The sequence below is a fragment of the Microcebus murinus genome, chromosome 9, assembly GCF_040939455.1.
Source record: "Microcebus murinus isolate Inina chromosome 9, M.murinus_Inina_mat1.0, whole genome shotgun sequence".
NCBI classification, from domain to species: Eukaryota; Metazoa; Chordata; class Mammalia; order Primates; family Cheirogaleidae; genus Microcebus; species Microcebus murinus.
Genome location: NC_134112.1, coordinates 60,858,281 through 60,875,525, shown reverse-complemented (window position 1 = coordinate 60,875,525; position 17,245 = coordinate 60,858,281).

The window sequence follows — 17,245 nt, the reverse complement described above, 5'->3', positions numbered from 1 at the left end:
TTGTGGAGGCATGGATAGAAGTGAGAACAAGCAGGGAGGTGTTGCCAGAAGAGGGAACAAACGCACTATGGCAGGAGAGAATTAGAGAACGTGGAATTGAATAAGAGAGGTATGTCTATTCTTTTATTCATTTGTTCTGTTCATCCATCCATCCACCCAACAAACACTCATTAATTATCTCTAAAACTCCAGATGTTGGTCTAAATGGTTTGGATTCAAAGGTCATTAAGATTTGACCCCTATTCACTAAAGAAACCAGAGTTCAGTGAATCAGGAGAGATGTAAATAAATGCAGAATATCCTATTTACTTCTTCCACTTTTTTAAATTGTGGAAAATATATATAACAGTAAATTTATCATCTTAACCACTTTTAAGTTTTCAGTAACATAGTATTAAGTATTTAATATATTCACATTGTTTTGCAACAGATCTCTAGAAATTTTTCATCTTGCAAAACTGAAACTTCTTGCCCACTGAACACTTTTCCCTCCTTTACTCTTCCCCGAGCCCTTAGCAGCTATCATTCTTTTTCCTGTTTCTATGAGTCTGATGACTGTAGATACTTCACATGGGTGGAATCATACAGTATCTGTCTTTTTGTGACTGACTTATTTCACTTAGCATGATGTCCTGGAGGATAATCTATGTTGTAGCATGTGACAGGATTTCCTTATTTTCAGGGCTGTATAATATTCTACTGTATGTACATATAGCACATTTTCTTTATCCATTTATCTTTCAACAGACATTTGGGTTGCTTCCACCTCTTAGTTATTGTAAGTAATGCTGCAATAAACATAGGTGTGAAAATACCTTTCCTGGATCTTGTTTTGAATCTTTTTGGATATATACACAGAAATGGGATTGCTGGATCATATGGTAGTTCTATTTTTACCTTTATGTGGAAACTGTATAATGTTTTCTATAATGGCTGCACCACTTTACATTCTCACCAACAGTATATAAGGATTCCAATTTTCCCCTATTCTTACCAGTTGGTATTTTCTATTCTTGTTATTTTCATTAGGATGGACAGTGTCCTAATGTTCTGTCACCCAGGCTGGAGTGTAGTGGCACAATTATAGCTCATCATAACCTTGAACTCTGGAGCTCAAACAATTCTCCCAACTTCAGCCTCCAAAGTAGTTGGGACTACAGGCACATGCCACCATACCTACCTAATTTTTCTATTTATAAAGACAGAATCTCACTAAGTTGCTCAGGCTGGTCTTGAGCTCCTGGTCTCAAGCAATATCATTGGGATTTTGATAGGGATTGAATTGACTTTATAGATCATGTTAAATAGTATGGACATCTTAATAATATTAAGTCTTCTAATTCACAAGCATGGGATGTTTCATCATTTATTTGTATCTTCTTTGATTTCTTTTATCAATGTTTTGTAGTTTTCATGATAGTTTCATGTAGTTTCTTGTAGTTTTCATGATACAAGTCTTTCACTTCCTTGGTTAAGTTTATTCCTAAGTATTTTATCATGTTTGATGCTATAATAAATGGCATTATTTTCTTAAGGTCATTTCCAGTTTATTAGTGTATAGAAAAATAACTGATTTCTGTGTATTGATTTTGTATCCTGTTACTTTGCTGAAATTCTTTAAAATACTTTGCCGAAATACTTTGCTGAAAACCTGTTTCAACAGGTTTTTGTGGAATCTTTAGAGTTTTCTACATAGAAGATCATATCTTCTGCAAACAGAGATAAGTTTATTTCCTTTTTTTCCAATTTGAATGCTTTTAATTTCTTTTTCTTGTCTAATTGCTCTGGCTAGACTTTCTAGAACTATGTCACATAGTACTTAAGAGGGTGAACATACTTGCTTTGTTCCTTATCTTAGAGAAAATACTTTCAGTCTTTCACCATTAAGTATGATGTTAGCTTTGGGCTTTTCAAATATAGCTTTTATTATGTTGAGGTAGTTTCCTTCTATTCCTAGTTTGTTGAGTATTTTCATCAGGAAAAGATGTTGAATTTTGTCAAATGATTTTTATGCATCAATTGAGAAGACCATGTGGTTGTTGTTCTTCATTCTGTTAATGGGGTATATTACAATGATTGATTCATGTGTTTAACCATCCTTGCAGTCCAGATAGAAATCACACTTTGGCATGGAGTATAATTTTCCTAATGTGCTATTCAGTTTGGTTTGATAGCATTTTCTTGAAGATTTTGGCATGAATATTTATTGGGGATAATGGTCTGTAGTTTTATTTTCTTGTTGTGTCTTTGTTTTATTTTGGTATCAGAATATTGCTGGCCTCATAGAATAAGTTAGGAAGTATTCCTTTCTCTTTAAATTTTTGGAAGAGTTTGGAGAAGATTAGTAATAAATATTTGATAGAATTCTCTAGTGAAGCCATCTGGTCGTGGGCTTTTCTTTGTTGGGAAGTTTTTGTTTACTGCTTCAATCTCATTACTGGTTATATATATGTTAAGTTTTTAAATTTCTTTATGATTCAGTCTAGTACTTGTTTCTAGGAATTTTTCTACTTCTTTCAGGTTATCCATTTTGTTGATGTACAATTGTGTATATATATATATATATATATATATATGAGACGGAGTCTCGCTCTGTCACCAATGCTAGAGTGCAGTGGCATGATCATAGCTTGATCATATGTTCTTGATCATAGCTCACTGCAACCTCAAACTCCTGGTCTCAAGCAATCCTCCTGCCTCAGCCTCCTGAGTAGCTGGGACTACAGGCATGTGCTACCATGCATGGCTAATTTTTCTATTTTTAATAGAGATGGGTCTCACTCTTGCTCAGGCTGGTCTGGAACTCCTGAGCTCAAGCAATCCTTCTCACCTTGGCCTCCCAGAGTGCTAGGATTACAGGCGCGAGTCACCACACCTGGCCCTATTTCTTACATCTGTTCAATTCTCTTTATCTTTACCATTAGACTAGTCTAAGTCATTAATCACTTCTTGTCTGAATTATTAAAGTAGGCACATTATTGTTCTCCTTGCTTTTCCCCTCTCCTATTTATTCTTTAAACTAACAATATACTTTTAAAAATATAAATCCAATTATGCTATAGCCTCTGCTTAAAACATTTCAATGGCTTCTTAGTTGCTCTGAGACTGAAGTCCTTAGCATGCCTCTGCCTGCACTGGACATTTCTGCCAGCCTCTCCAACCTCAATTTATTCTACTCTCTCTTCCCCACACAATTCTCCAACCACAAAGGCCTTCTTTGTGTCTTTGTTCTCACTGCAATCCTTCTTTCTGCCACAGGGCCTTTCACCTGCTGTTCCTTGTACATGGCATACTCTTTAAGAAATTTACCTTTACTTATCCTTCAGATCTCAGTTTAATTCTTATTTGTTTTTCTGAAAAGAAACCTTTACTGACCTCTTAGACCTCATATTCCCTAATGGCACCACAGATCTCTCATTTGCACCATTTATCATCATTACAATTATATATCTATTTATGTGACTATTTGAATAATGGCCTGTTTCCCCTCATATACACCAGTAAGTATATTTTTTTCCTCACCACTGAAAATTTAATTCCTAATTCAGTGCTCAGTAAATATTTGTTGAATGAATGAACATATATGGTGTGACAAGTTGCATTTTCCAAAAATGCTGAAATAATATCTCCTATTCCACATGCTCTTTTTAATTTGTTACTTCAATGCCCCTCCACTGAGAGGTGGGACTTGTGATGCTGTGTGACTTCTGGGGCTAGATAACTAAAGAAACAGTTTATGCCCTATTCTTTTGAGACCCTTGTTCTTGGAACTCAGCCACCATGTCATGAGGAAGTCCAAATCCAAATAGCCTGTAGAAAAGTCCATGAGATAGTACTAATGCCTCCATTCCACATTTGTGGCTGAACTCCCAGCTGACAGCCAGAGTCATCTTGGAGCAATGAGCATAAGCCATCTTGAAAATGGATCCTCCAGCCTCTAGTTGGACCACTCCAACTAGTACTGTGTAGAGCAGTGATGAGCCACCTCTGCAAAGCCCTAGCCCCTGAATAAATTGTTGCTATTAAATCATGAAGTTTGGGGGTGATTTACTACATAGCAAGAAATAACTGCAACATGTAGCAAAAGAGATTCATACTTCATTGATAAAATATCCAGATTAGATTATCAAGATCACTAAATCAGATTGAATATTTGGTCACTCTTAAAGTAATTTTCAAAGAACCATTTCAATAATTGAATAGAGACGAAGTAACCATCAAAATAGTGCATCAAAGAGTCACAAAGGAATCTTATTCACATAAAGGATTTATGCCCTTTCACCCACTCTAGATCCCAACTCTGTGATTGACTTCTGCCCATGCCCTTATTCTTCCTCAGTCTCTCCTTTCCTACCTTCATTTCTCATTCTCAAACTATTTGAATCTACTAAGTTACCTAGTTCTAACCTTTGTGATACAGTGATCAGCTGATAATTTTGTGTTTGGTAGAGAAACAGCTTAAAACACTGTTAGGTAAATAATAGAAATACCCCATCAAAGGAATTTTCAGTGACAACTATTCTGAACAAAAGTGTCTGGAATGGTTTATGTTCTTGATTTTACTTTTGATGCCTTATAGCATGTGTTTTATTAGATATGTACAAATTTAGAAACTTTCTGGATTTATTTCAACATGGCTGCTGATTGAGCTGATATGGTTTTCATGGTTGTGGTAGGGAGTATATATTAATAACGACAAATCTTTCCCTGGACAACAACTTGAGGAGCACTGCTCCAGTCTCCCCATTAAAGTTAAGTGTCTATTGACAGGATGTAAGTAGAGAGAGCATAGTGCATTATAGATAGAGTGTCAGATTTTGAGTGTGGCTGCCTGTGTTTAAACCCTAGCTTATTTTTTAATGACTCTTAAATATATACCCTAACAGAAATTTATGGAATTCTGCATAGATGTATACCAAAAGACAGTTACAAGAATGTTTATTGCATCACCATTTGTAAAGCCCCCAAAATGGAAACAAACCAAACGCCCATCAATAGTAAATGGATAATACAAGAAAACCAAACTGTAGTATATTCATACAATGGAATATTATATAGCAATAAGAATAAATAAACCACAACTACACACAGCATGAGTTAGTCTCACAAGCATATTGTTGATGAAAAGAAACCAAACACAGGAGAATATATTGTATGAATCTGTCCTAGTCCATTTAGTGTTGCTACAAAGGAATACCTGAAGCTGGGGAATTTATAAAGAAAAGATGTTTATTTGGCTCACAGTTCTGCAGACTACAAGAAGCATGGCACCAGTATCTGGTTCTGGTGAGGGCCTCAGTTTGCTTCCACTCATGGTGGAAGGCAAAGTGGAGCCTGTGTGTGCAGGGATCACATGGCAAGACAGGAAGCAAGGGTGGGGGATGCCAGGCTCTTTTTAACAACCAGTGCTCAGGGGAACTAAAACAGCAAGAATTCATTCATAACCATGAGGACAGTACCAGCCACTCATAAGTGATCCACCCTTGTGACCCAAATATTTCTCATCAGGCTCCACCTCTAACTTTGGGGATCAGATTTCAACATGAGGTTTGGGGGTGACAAACATCCAAACTACAGCAGATTCTATTTATAAATTCTAAAATTGGCAGAACTAATGATAATGTTGATAATGACAGGTAGGAAAGTAGTTATCACTGAAGGTAGTAATGACTGGGGAGGGGTCTAAGGAAACTACTGTTGTAGTGATAGTGTTTATTTCTTAATCTGGGGAGTAGATACATGAATGTGTTCACTTTGTGAAAATCTATCAAGTTTTACACAAAAGATTTGTGCTTCTATATGTATGTTTTACTGCAGTTTAGGTGGGGGGGGGGAAAGATAGGTACCCCTGCTCAAGTCTATGTTCCCATTCCATGGCTGTTAGGTAATGGCAAAAGTTTTCATTTTAGGGTCAAGAAACTCACCCTTTGTTCTCCAAATCCTTCTCTGTTGTAATCTCAGAAGCCCATGGATCAAATGAGACCCCTGGTGGCTAGTTGTGATCTTTCTTAACCTCCTAGAAAGAGAGAACACGAAAAGCCTTACCATACACCTTCATCTATTTATTAGACCTTACCAAGCCTTGTCTGCATACTAATTCTTGCTGTGGGGTTGTCATCTCATATTATCATTATTGATTTGAGCTCTTTTTCTAGCTGTTGCCCAATCCCCCAATGTTTTAATATCATAGATATGACATATTTACACCCTTTATTTATCACTTATCAAACTATCGCTGAAATAGAGATTAAGCTAAATCTTGTCTCCCAGAATTTGCCACTCTTCATTGTGATTGAAATTGGGACCCACATAGAGCCTGGTAAAGCAAGATGAGTTATGGAAGGAAGGCTGACAGAGTGGTCTTTGGCTAGAGTTTCCAAGTACTAACTGGGAAATAAAACACACCAAATCAGGAATAGAAATAGAAGTAGAATAAAGTAGCTGAGAATTATAATGGGAATTCTAATTTTTCTACGGCTTTCAAAAATTGCTTGAAATATCTATGACTATAGGCCATGGACAGGATTTTACTTATAATAATAATAACAATAGGTCAGACATGGTGGCTCACACCTGTAATCCTGGCACTCTGGGAGGCTGAGGTGGGAGGATCACTTGAGGTCAGGAATTTCAGACCAGCCTGAGCAAGAACAAGACCCTGTCTCTACTAAAAAAATAAATAAAAAATAAAAAAATTAGCCATGCATTGTGGCATATGCCTGTAGTCCTAGCTTCTCAGGAAACTGAGGCAGGAGGAGCTCAGGAAACTTGAGCACAGGAGTTTGAGGTTGCTGTGAGCTAGGCTGACACCACAGCACTCTAGCCCAGGCAACAGAGCAAGATTCTGTCTCAAAAAATTATAATAATAATAAATTAATATTTGAAGTGTTTAATATGTGCTAGGTATTGTATTAAGTACTTTTACATACGTTATTTCATTTAACCCTCAGAACTACCCTATAAGAGGTACTATAATTATAGTTATCTCCATTTTACAGATGAGGAAGTTGAAGTTTGGAAATATTAAGTAACTCACCCAATATTTCCCAGAAAATGAATGGCAGTGTTGGAATTTGAATTTAGGCATATATGATATCAAACTCCACTACCTTAAACAGTACACTATACCACCCATTTATCATTCAATATATAATTGTATGCTGATTGGAGATGAGATTGGGATAAGAGTCTATGTATGAGGGCTAAAATGAAGTGTATTATAGTGAAGTGCCATAAAGATGGAGTGAAATTTAGAAATTCAGACTACACATGATGCTAATCAAGTTTCATGTGGAGAAACCATCAGTAAACACAACCATATGCCATATTATTTTATTTTTTGGGATCTGGATGCATTGTACATTCATCAAAGATGCCTCTGCCCTCTTAACATTCATCAGCATGTTATTTGTTTAGAAACTCAAGGTTATTGTATGTGTTAACTGAGACTAATTTATAAACATTACGGATTTTACACATCGTCTGGGACCATTCTTTACTATTTAGTGCCAGGACTAGGAAAGAGGGGGAAAAAAAGACTTGGAGGCTGGAGGCTCACTTTCCTGTATTACTGTTGCCATGGCAACTCCAGGCTCTTCTCTAATGAGCTATAACTATCATCCAAAGAAAATACTAAGTTTTGCATTTTTATTTTCTATCATTGACTTTTTTTGGTATTTTTTTTTCCTGTTTTTTATGACCCATGGCCAGCCAAACTACAAGAAAATGAATAATCTTCTTAGTTGCTTTGGAATCACATTCATTGGTTTGTATAATTCAAAATTTTTAAAAGACATGAAAATAATTACTGTGCTTTCAATTTAAATTTATGATGTGTTATAGTTGAACTAATCATAATGTTGGTTGGTTCTGAAATATTATGGCAAGATCAATAGACCACTGCATAAATAGCCAGCACTAAGCTTTCCTATCTAGTGAGGTAGACTGTGGAGGGCACAGTTGTCTATCTGAGTAGCTGAGTGAACGGTGGGTATATAATGTGGCTGAAGGGGCTATACGCCTGCCCACCTTATGCAAAAATATCTCTTCTGCTTCTTTTCAGATATGAAACCTAAAATGCCACTATTCAAGCTTTATTTCTGTGGATCTTGAAAAATTTTCTTTAAAAAACTTTTTGGTATGAAATATAAGATACATATCTAGAAGTGCATAAACCATAAACAATGTTGGAGAATCATAGTAATTATTAAGTGAAGATCAAGTAACCACCACACAAATCAAGAAATAATACACTGACAGCACTCTCAGAAGCCCTCCATATATTCCACCCAATTCACAGCCTCTTCCCTCTTTCCTAGTGGTAATAGCACTGCAGATATTTACAGTACCGATTGTCTTTCTTTATGGTGTTTCCAGCTGTAATATATTCCTAAACAATGTAATTATGCACTTTGCCTGTTTTCAAAAACTTTATGTAAATGGAATTATGCTAAGGTATTCTCTTATGTATTGCTTCTTTGGCTCGATATTATGTTTTTAGGTTCATTTATGTTGTGGCATTCATCAGGATATAGTGTTCCATTGTACTCAATTGTTGATGGACATTTGGGCTTTATTTTCTTCATCTTTTGAATTGATCATATGATTTTTCTACTTCTATCTTTTGGTGTGATGAATTATGTTTTGATTGATTTTTAATGTTAACCCAATCTCACAATCCTGGGCTTTTTAACTATTTTCATAGTTGAGTTAGCCTCTATTTTTCCTGTCTCATACTACCCTTAGTGAGTTTTAGAATTCAGGATATGCTAACCTCATAAAAGGAGTTGGGAGAGTTCCCTCTTTCTATTCTCTGGAAGAGTTTGTGTCAAATTGATTTCATCATTGGATTATTTCATCATTGAACACTTGGTAGAATTTTCTGATAAAGGAGTTGATTTCTGTCCCCCTGCCTTTGAGGCTGCCGAATCAAAGTTCAAGTTTTCTGTTATCTTTCTGAATATTGGCAAATGCCCCCAGGGCAATGTTGGTGCTCAGTTCCTGTCCTTGCCGTCTGGGATCAGGCTTTCTCTCAGAATTTGGCCTGGCAGTTTGCCACTATTTTGTCAACTCTCCAATGTTTAAAAGTAAATTTTTAATATTTTTATTCGTTTTTGTTTGTTTTCAAGTCTGCATTTTTATTTATTTTCCAGTCTGAGGAAAGTAGGTCTGAGTAAGTGTTTAATTCTGTAAAGAGTCCTCTGTAAAAATGCAAATGGGCTTGGAAGGGAAAAACTCTCTGAATACCTAATCGATTCATGGGATTTTGTTCTGTCCCTGGAATGTTCCAGAACTGAGCTAGGTAGGACTACTGGGACAAAGGTGAAGGATATAGCGCTGGCTGTACCCTAGTAAGGAAGGCACGGCAGGGAGGGGACTCTTACCTCCCACGCCACACCAGCTCTGACTGCTCCTGGGCAGGCAGGCTGCTATCCCCAACCTACTTGCATCACCTTTCCAGGCCCAGCTCCAACACAACTTCGGTCTCTGATGCAACCTGCCGACCCCACCTCTATGCCCACTTGTGCTCTGGCCTCAGCATCACCAACCAGCATTGTACCCAGTTCTCCTGCACCTTTCATCTCTGCTGTGTCACAGTTCTTTAATGTTTGGAAACCATGAGGCCACCCAGCCTTTGAACGTCAGAGATTTCAATTCTAAAGAAGTATGTCCCTAAAGGGATTCAAGTGATACAGCTTGAAGAGTCACCATATGGTGCCATAGACATAGTAGACCACCCCAGAAAGCACTCTGTTCTTTGAAGGAGGACACAGGGTTCCCAGATCAGATGAATTTCCTGCCTTATTGAATCCACTTTCTCCCCTTAGAAATTTCTTTGTACCACTTCCTTTTGAGGATGTTTTTCTCTGAAAGTGAGAAATCACACCTTTATCCTCAAGCCCCCTCTGGAGACATTCCCATGAGCCTTAAAGGAAAGTAGGTAATACAAAAGTAAAGGGGGACACAAGATGGTAAAAGTAACATTTTGTGGGGAATATATACACATCAGAGAGCTGACTGTTTTGCACATGGACCTTGAGTATGCTGAGAGCAAAGACAAACGTTTCCTTGGCCGGGCGCGGTGGCTCAAGCCTGTAATCCTAGCACTCTGGGAGGCTGAGGCGGGCGGATTGCTCGAGGTCAGGAGTTCGAAACCAGCCTGAGCAAGAGCAAGACCCCGTCTCTACTATAAATAGAAAGAAATTAATTGGCCAACTAATATATATATATAAAATTAGCCAGGCGTGGTGGCGCATGCCTGTAGTCCCAGCTACTCGGGAGGCTGAGGCAGCAGGATCGCTTGAGCCCAGGAGTTTGAGGTTGCTGTGAGCTAGGCTGACACCACGGCACTCACTCTAGCCTGTGCAACAAAGCGAGACTCTGTCTCAAAAAAAAAAAAAAAAAAAAAAAAGACAAACGTTTCCTATTCACAGCCCATTGCAAGGCAAGCTCGCCCATGGTGAACCTTTTAGGAGTTGCCATTTGCTGAAATATATAGGCTATTTCCTTGTCCCTGTTGCTCAGGACTTACTGGGGTCTGGGCCAAGTATGCCTAAAATAACCTTACAATTAAGAATATTTACACCCTTGCCTTATCTTGCCTTTCCCTTTATGTTAATCTCTAGTAGTAAATAGACAAATCTTTTGAAAATATGTATTTAGAATTGAGAGATTCTGATGAGTGAAAAAGGTACCAGTCTGGTTGTCATCAGACCCAAGATCTAGTCCTGGCGCTGTTACTTACTAGATGTATAACCATGGGCAGTGTCATTTAATCATTCTGGACTTCAGGTTTCTTATTCACTAAATGATGGGATTTGATTAGATGATATTAAGAATGTTTGGGTTCTCAGTGCAATTGGGATAACAAATCCACTTATAAATTCAAGGGATGAATTATGGATAGTTGCCATTTGGGTAAGCACTTCAGTCTGAAGCTACAAGCCTCCTGGAACATATTAATAGTTATCCTCCCTCCTCAGGGAAGAGAATACTTCATTCAGTTGTCTACCTGAGTTCTAAGTTATCCACTTGAAATCACTGAGCTTCCAGGTAGTGGGAGAGCCTGGGGGTTCCAGCAAGACATGATAGTTTGCTCTAGCTAATGAAGAAGCCCCCAAAGTTCTTTGTTTTCCAGCACTTGTTTGCAGTGACATTTCTGATATCTCCTTAATAAGCTCAAGTATCTTCCATGGACTTTTCAGACAGTCGCTGTAGCAGTTTTGCTTCCATTTAAACCAATCTGTCTTGGCCTTCCAGTCAGTCTTCTACAGGATGGGCATGGACCTGCATGCATACTAGAGCTTTATGTGATACGTTTCTGATAACTCATAGGGCAATATGCTATGAACTTGTATAAGCATGAAAAGCAGGCCACAAATACAAGTATGAAAGAAATATCACTTCTCTCCCCCCCTGTTAATATTTCATTTTAAATTCTAAACCCCCATACCACCAGGCTGACAGGAAATTCCACTAGAGTTACTCTGGAGTTCTCTTCTCAGTCCCCCACTTTTCACTCTCACCCCTGAGTGGTGCCAGGACCTCAGAAGCTGTCACAGTGCATTTCCCTGGGTTTGAGAAATGGGGAGGAGGATGCTCTGTTCATCATTCATTGGTTCCTGTCAGCCAAGATCTTCAGATATTTCCTCTAAGTTGTCTCTAGGTTAAAAAGCTCTTTGCTGCTTCTATGTCTTTATGAGTCCAGGATACTCAAAACCTATGGTTTCCCTAGACCAGTGGTTCTTAAGTGGAACAATTTTGTTCCCCAGGGATATTTGGCAACATCTGGAGACATTTTTGATGTCATAACTGGGATTGGGTAGGTGCTACTAGAATCTAGTGGGTAGAGGCCAGGGATACTGCTAAACGTCCTACAATGCAAGAATGGCCCCCTCACCAACAAAGAATTTCTCATTCAAAATGTTAACAGTATTGAATTTGAAAACTCTATTCTAGACCAGAGAACCAGGGTACCCATACGAATCATCTGAGGAGCTTTTGAAAAATACCTATTCTTGAGCCCAACCCAGACCATATAAATCAGAATCTTTGAGGTAGACTCAGATATTGGTATAAAAAACAAACAAAACCTCTCCAGACAATCTTATGCACAACCATTGCTGAGTACTGTTGCTTTGGACAATCCATGAAGCTATTTCTCTCTGGGGTTTGGCAGTCCCCATGTGCTATCAGGAAATAAAGCACAAGTTCCCACTGTCCTGGGATCCATAGACCTCTCAGCTCTTCCTCAGCCCAAGTGGATCTCTCTTTTATCTGAGAGAAACTTTCTTTTTTTTCTCCTTCCAGTCTACTGTTTCCTTAAACTTCTTCCAGTGGACTTATGCTTTTATAAATATTAGGTCCTATAGACTACTTTTGGGCTTTTTGCTTGTCTTTTATTCTCCCTTAGGTAATGAAGCACAGAACTTACTGCTGAGTTAATAGAAGGAAATGGGCAGGAAAATTCTGTGGGGAAAAATTATGAACTAGTATTTCTAGATATTATTTAGGCATATACTTCATAAACACTCTTCTTAAAAAACCACCTCTGTCATCCTCCACTGAAGCAACTGAATAAGTTCTAATTGGTCCCTTAAAAGAGTTCTTTTCCAGGTTTAAATTTTTATAGTTTTTTTGAATGCTCATCTGAGTCTATAATTTCACATTTACAATTGTTAAGGGACAATTCTAATAAGCTAGGCTGCCATCAACTCACATTCAACACATCCAACCCAAATTCATCATCCTCTATTTCAAATGTTTCCTTTTTCTTCCCCACACCCTTCTTCATGAAAAGGTAGAATTACCCTTGACATCTATCTCTCCTCTATCCTCTGATTCTAATCACACTATCAAGATCTTTTGAATCTTTTTTTTTTTAAATGTATCTTATTCCTACCTTATTGTTCCAATTTTCACAGCTGCCACTTTAGTTCACTACTCTTTCACTTCATGCCTGTGTTACATAACATTTTCCATCATTCTTGGCTCAGATCTTCGCCAAGTTCCATCCATTCTGTAGCCGGGATATTGATGCCATTAAGACCTACTTTCGCCAAGTCACCATTCCTGCTCAAGACTTTTCAAAGGTTTCTCTTCTGTGAGTTGGATCAATTCTAAAGTCCTCCACGGTTGGATCTTTTATCTACCTACCATCTCTAAATCCACAAAACTTCTAATGCAGCAAGGCGTGACCAAACCATCACTGGCACCCACCATGACCATTTCCAGCACAGACGACACAAATGGTCTGTCATTGAGCTGTGGCTGAGACTTCTGCCATGGCAACAGGCTGCCTCCTTCTCTAGACACAGAGATTTAGCAGTCAGACCTCTGCATAGAGACCAGAGATGAGCTTTCAGGGAAATGGGTATTAAATAATAACAATAAGACTGAGTCTTCAGAAATTCCCCTCCCCAAGCCAAAAGAATAAATTAAAAATGTTATCACACACCAGAGGCAATGGCAGAGATTAGTATCACCCTTAAAGACATAAAGGATGCAAACCACGTATTCTTATGTCTTTCAGCAGTCTGGACCCTAAAAATGAAATAGATCGTAGTGGATAAAAGTGGACTACTGAAAACTCAACCATGTAGGAACTGCAGTGTCAGATGTGGTGTCTTTGCCAGGGAAGATTAAGGTAGCCTAAGCTACGCAGCCATTGATCTGGTGAATGCATTCTTTTTCCTCCCTATCAAAATCGCGGATCAGGAGCAATTTATACTAATGTGGCATGGACAGCAGTCCACATTTATGTCTTGATCCAGGGTTATATTAACTCTCTTATCCTCTGTCATAGTTTAAAGGATATAGAACATCTAGACATTCTGCAGAACATCACAGTGGTCCACTATATCTGTGAGAGCGTGCTGATCAGACTGGTTGAGCAAGAAATGGTAAGTATATTGAAGGCCTGGGTAAGACACATGTACTCTAGAAAGCATGAATTCGATGACAGAGTACAAAGTCTTGACCTCCTTTCATCAACAGGAGAAGACTCTGAAGGGGCATCTCATCTCCAGTGCTCCCCATGGGTGAGCTGAGGCCTCTTTGTAGCCAGAACAGAGATAAATTTCTCTTCAGTCTAATCTTGATTTCTTTGCTACCTTTCAAGTGTTGTTTCATAATGTACTCCTCAGTAAACCCCCTGCACGAAAATATCCCACACAGAATCTGTTTCATGGGCTAAGTCATTAAATAATGAGTGGAAGTCAGTAGGTGATATCAACTAGGAGAAGTAGTGGGCGTCAGTGTCTGATGACTCAAAGTTCTAAGCTGGCATTTTGTGGGGGAGAGGAAAGAGAATGAATGGTCTACAAGTGACAATGACAAGCAAGGACCACTTCCAATTCCAGTTGTACAAGAGTGTGGGAGAGAAACAGCCTATATTTGAGAGTCCTGGGGGGATTGTCACCTTTTAATGAGGGCAAGGAGGTGATTCAAAAAAAGGTTCATAGAAGACTTAGGGAATTTTTCTGATGGTGGAACATGGGTTTCTGAGAACTGCTGGAAAGGGAAGGAGATAAAGCCCTGGGGGGTGGGGGGGATTCGCAGAACTGCTTGGGGATTAGGGCTGTGGGAAGAAGAGAGACGACCTAGCATCTTGGGCTTCTCCTGGTAAGTAAAGTAAACAGGAATAAGGAACATAACAAGATTTGTCCTCGGATTGTCAAGGCAGAGCAGGCCAGAAGGGCTGCACTTGTGGATGGGGGGACAGGTGAGGGCACTAGAGGAACATTCAGAGTTTGGGGGCACCATCTCCTGGTGCTGACATTGATGTGAAGGCCAGGATGAAGCGGTCTTATACTGAGCTCTGAAGCTCCCTCTTCAATCTTGCACAGGGGAGAAGCAGTCTTTGCTAAACTTAAAACTTCCAGCACATTTACAAGAGTAGGTGAATGATTTTATACTTTCTCACTATTATTATAGCTGTCAGAAACCATGAGACATATACTCCCCATCACAAAATTTTTCCCTTCTTAATCACTGATATAGCACCAAATTAAAGATGTTTGGTTATAATGAGACACTTCAGAAATTGAAGTTGTCAAGTAAAAATATCCATGTTAATCTCAGCTTCATTAAACATACACACACAAAGAAAAAACAATTATCTGCCAAGTGGAAAGTATAAAATCATCCAGAAATTAAAACATGTTTATATTTATAAGAAGCTGAGGTAAGGAATAGACATAGGAAAAACATAATGAGTGGATTTAAAATATAATCTTGATACCTTTTTCTATGATAAGGGCATTTATGTTTGGTATTTGGAAGAACATTTCTTCTGGCAACTTCAATGACTGCTGAACAAAGCCTTTCCATTTTGTTAAGGAATTGATCACATGACTGTGGAGGAAATATCTTAATTCTAAGCTCATTTTTGCTCTGAGTAAACTGGGGGAAAAGGTATTATTAATTCACAAAACAAATATTTATTTGCACCGACTGTTTGCCAGCCACTGACTTAGTTTTGAAGATAAAGCCATGGAGAAAACGAGGTGGTCCTTCCTTCCTAGAACTGGGGTAAGTAGCCAGGTACAAAAAGGCAACTACAGTATAGTGTGATAGGGAGAAAGCACAGAGTCTCTCTATGAGAACAGAGGAGGGGTCCTACCTTAAGATAAGCAGGATATGGAATAGTAAAATGACTAGAAAAACATTTCAAGGAGATGCAACAGCTTCTGAGGAAATCCAAGGTAGAGGCAGAGATCGCCACAAAACAGAAAACTTGAACTGTTGATGTGCGACGTGGGTGGGGAGCAGCTGGAGTGTTAAACCAGGTAAAATAAGTTTGGTCCTTACCTTGGGGGTGGTGAGTTGTTGACCACATTTGCATTTAAAAATGATTACTTTGACTACCGTGTGAAAAAATATGTATTGTAGAGAGGGCTTGAAGGCATCGGACCGGGTGGTTTTTAAAATTTCTTTTCCAGCAAAAATATTCCATGATTTGATAAACTAAATCACATAGGACTTTCATAAGTAATCACTAAATCATTCAGAACAGCCACAGATTATAATAATAAGAGCTAAAATTTATTTCAGACCTACCACAGACCAGAATCTGTTCTAAGCACTTTATATCTATCAATGCATTTAGAACCAACACCACCCCTATGACACATGTTCTATTATCATTTTCATTGCCCCCACTTTACGAAGAAGGAAAGTGAGCACGGGGAATATAATCAGTTAGTAAGTGACAGGTGGATTTGCAGCCAGGAAGTCAGATTCCAGTGCCCAGGTTCGTACACTTTGGGGTGTAAATGGACCGACTACTATCATTCTCCTGTCCTGCAGGAAGCAATTCCCAGGTGAAATGAGAAAGGATTTTCCTTCGTGACCAGAGGTGACAAACATATAATCTGCACCCAGATCTGGTATACATGCCAACAGGAAAGTAGGAAAATATCCAAACCAATTTCCTTCAATGGCTGCGCTCAGAGATAAACTTTGTTAAGTAAAGTTTCAGTAAAGGTTTCTAGATTAAATTACATAAAGCTATCAGAAAAATCTCTCTCCCAATTCCACTACCACCAAATTTAAATTGGGTAACCAAATGCTTCCTCTTTTAGAATAATAACATTAGAGAAGGAAAAGTGTAAGAGGTGATATAAGTCTATGATCATGTTCCTTATAAATAAATACAGGTTTTAAAAAAAAAAAAAACTAAGTGTAATTATTCCTGATTTTCAACTGAATTAAAGTAGCTTAAGTAAATGAGTTATATGTACAACAGAAGTGAAGTCAGGCTTTTATATTCCAGGTTTTGTAGCTAAAAATGTTGTAATTCTTATCTAAAATTGCTATTAATAACAGTTTAAGAAAATCAATAGTTTCTAGGGAACCTGGTGGATAAAGTGAATAAACACAACTTTCTGATTTTCAGAGAGGTCCCTGAAATTTGGGAGCCATTAGTATACCAAAATATCAATTAGTAAAAATCACCTATATTTTAATCTAGCAGCAAAATTTCTAACATATTCAATAGTTTAAATGCTTACATGTGGGTTCAGTTTGGGGAACTTATCTAATTGATCCAGACTGGAAATGCCTCTTATTTTATTTGTTACTCTGGTAAAACATTATTGAAGACCTTAAGAGTCTATGTTCCTTTTCCTTCTTTGACATATGCCTCTCTCCCCTACTCTTCATTCTTCCATTATTTTATCCCACCAAAGGGAACAAAGCGTTAGGGGTTCACACATACAAAAACACACACACACCACACTATATT